The sequence below is a fragment of the Benincasa hispida genome, chromosome 1 (assembly GCF_027475165.1).
Source record: "Benincasa hispida cultivar pf3 chromosome 1, pf3_genome.v1.1, whole genome shotgun sequence".
NCBI classification, from domain to species: domain Eukaryota; kingdom Viridiplantae; phylum Streptophyta; class Magnoliopsida; order Cucurbitales; family Cucurbitaceae; genus Benincasa; species Benincasa hispida.
The window spans coordinates 84821986-84825687 of NC_143478.1; positions in this window are offsets into that span (position 1 = coordinate 84821986).

Genomic DNA, 3702 nt, shown 5'->3' on the forward strand with positions numbered 1-3702 from the left:
GAAAGTGAGCAGATGTAGAAATAGAACTTCCATTGAATAGATATGAAGATGAAGTACAAAATAACAATGCAAGTTTAATAAAGAGCCTGGTAGCAATTTCTTGCTGCCAGGCGTTTACACTGTTTCTACTCATGCTCTAAAGATAATCTCGCTCTCACGAGAGTTGGCCCGCTCTCTGCTCTTACGCCCCAAGGTTTTCTCTCGAGTTGCCCTGGGCAATCTCCGGTGCCACCACTCTTCTCTTGCTCCGCCTTAAAGTGGAAAAGAAAACTATGAACAGAAGCAACTGGTTAACTCGTCAACCGATCAACCCCTTCTCTGAAGAATGCACTTGGTATTTATAGAGCACCCACGGTGAAAGGCGGCTTCTCTCTCCTGGTTGTACAGATGGGACAACTTTAATTCCTGACTGATGCGCTAGATAATTGTCACCGATAAAGCTGAATGTACTTTACGACCGTTATCGGCTATCAATTTAATTTGGATTCGACTGTCATCAGCTTTCTGTTCTATCGTTCTTAATTATCCTTTCACCCGGATGCATCCACCATGTTGCGCTGACCAAGTTGCGACGATTCTTCTTGGGCGAATGTTTGCGAGCAAGATCAACACGAAGCTTTGCGGTGAATTTGCGCTCGACCAGTGAATTCCTACGATCGCCATCTTTGCATTGTGTTAACGCATATTCTGCACAAAAATATAAAGATCAGCTGTTCTAATTCGTTGGATGCATGCGACCGCAATATTATAGAATTTATGCTTAGTGGACACAATTTAACATATTTCATCAACGCAATCCAACATTGTTTAAGAACTTAGCACTATGATAACGTGCATTTCTGCCCCTTATCACATCCACTCAAACCAAAATGGTTGTATCTTTAATCTAAAGTTTTAACTTTGAAATTGGCTAAGTGTTAGTTGTCTGGGTGAATAGGCAACTAGGGAGAGGTGTCATCTTCAGCCAACTATTTTTCTTTTCATATTTTGCAAGAGTCCAAGTCGGATGGGGCACCAAAGATTTTTGGTTGTGTCTAGGTCTCGTATGGTTTTGGTTATATCTAGGATAATCAACCCAAACAATGTTGGAGGATTGTGTGGTTACTTGATTATTTAACCTCTACCTAGCATGCTTATCACAAACCCTAAAGCCCTAAACATCATTAAAAAGGTAAAATCCAATTTTTTTAAAAAAAAAATTGATAACAATGATTAAGCATATTATTAGGCTCTCAGATGTATTACGTTTTTCGTCAATTAGATTATAACTTGACTTGTTAAAATATATATCTCTGGCAGAGAAGTTGATCTAAAAAAATCTCTTTGCCTCTCACTATATATAATCTCTAAAAAAAATTGCAATATTTGCCTATGAACTTGAATATAAATATAACTCAATTGATTTAAGTCATTGATCATTGACTTCCCTCGACGCCTCAATATGTACATAGCTCAATTGATTACATTATAACTTCATCAAAAAGTCAATATTATAAAAGAGAAACTAAATAAATAAAACAAAGATAAAGAACATTACAAGAAATCAAGAGTGTTATTCATGATTAGATAAATAAAAAACCTTAAAAAAGAAAGGGGAAAAATCAATTAGTTTTCTTATCCATATTCCTTATGAGTTGCTTCATTTGAAATCTCCAAAATAAGAAATAAGCCAATCCTAACCTAACCAATAGATATATCCAAACCCTTTCTTCTTCACTCTCTTTGGTAGACCTCATTTCCTCAATCCCAAACATCTTCCCCCCCCCCCCCCCCCGAAATTACCATTTAACCCCTCATTCACATACCCATTCAACACATACACCCTCCCTTCATTCCCCACATTTGCAACAGTAGAAAACTTTTCTTCATCAAGGTCAATTTCATCATAAACCACCCTCCTTGTAGTAAAAGAACACATCCTCAATTTCGTCATAAACTTTTTTAATTGATTTAAGGAAAATGAACAACAAAAAGGAAAAAGGGGGGGAGAGGGAATAATGGTACTGAAATCAGACAGCGAACAGACGGCAAGCGAATGATGAGCAAAGGAGAAGAAATCAGTCGATTGTGGGTTTTGGAGAAGAAAGAATAAAGGAGAGAAGAGAAAAATGGAAGAAAAAGTAAAAGAAGAAACTCTGGGCGCGGTTTTTAAGCGAACTTATCCCCTCGGTCGTTTTGTAATCCGTCGGGATAAATGCCCATATCCCGACGGTCGTTTCGTAAACCGTCGGGATAAATGCCTATATCTTGATGGTCAATCGAATACCATTGAGCTAATTACGAAATCCCAACGGTCACACGCATCTCGTCGGGCTAACACGACTTATCCTGACGGTGTTCTGACACCACTGTCGACATAACTTCACAACTTCCCATGAGTATTTTATTTTAATACCCATTGCCAACAGTCGATCAACCACCGTCAGCCTAAATACGAACTCCTAATGGTTGTTCGCGTACCGTCAGGCGAACACAACCAAATCCTAACAGTTTTCTTCCACCATCGTCGGCACAACTTCACAATTCTCCATGAGCTTTTTATTGTAATAGCCATCCCCAATGGTAGTTTGACTATCGTCGACCGAAATACAAACGCCCGACAATCGCTCAAGCACTGTCGAACGAGCTCAATATTATCCCGATGTTTTTTGCAAACTGTTGGGCAAAGCTTAACATTTCCCATTATTTTTTTATTTATATTTTTTATAAACTAAACATCTCCCGATGATCCTTGGATCGTCAAGATAGTTGAAGAAGCCTGATGGTTGGTTTATAGACTGTTGGGAAAGAGTGGTTAGGCGCTTAAACGATCCGTCGAGATTTGGTTTTATCCTGACGCCTCCATTTTATCGTCGGGGGAAATGAGATACGCCGACGCTTTTTCTTGCATCGGGAAAAGTTTCGTCGGGAATAACCAAAATTCTTGTAGTGATATTTATAGACCTTTTTGACTATATACTAAAACTTGATTCTCTTTTATGTCTCTACATAAAGTTTAAGAATTCATAGCCATGGGTTTGTTTATTGGATTTTATAAAAATATGTAATTCAATAACATCTTTATTGATAAAAAACTTCAACAACAACTTTATTGTGAATAGAATATATTTAATGCTTACAAACTATGAGTTTTAGGGCATACCCAATAGGGGTATCCTACAATGAATTTGCATAAGACCGGACCACGAAATAGTAACCACTAGATGTAACTCTGTTGACTAGGTAGGTTTCTATTTCACTAGGATAACTAGGTAACTTAGTCTTAATCCTAAGTGAATTATGGATTTCTGTTCATGATGGATTGTCCTTTGATTTGTATGAGCGAGAGTGGCCAATTCGCCGACTCAATAAGCCTACCATTTTGGAGACAAGACCGAGTGGTGAACTGGGAACATAATTTCACAATATAGAATTCACTCCTTCCCGACTTTAAGGTAAGTAGATAAGTGTTCTCTTATGTGGCGTCTTCGGGACTTGAACAATGGGCCCTACCCTCTCACTGGCCCGAGAGGGGTTTCTGTTTAATGATTGGACCATAAACAGGTTGTTCATTAGAGGAGCACTGGTACTTAAGGATACAAAGGTAACCTGGGGATAAAATGGTAATTTGACCCATTTGGTATTAAAAACACTCGTGAAATACTAACTTGCTGCCATTGGTCTATATCCATGGACATAGAATATATCTGTAGTGAAAAGAGT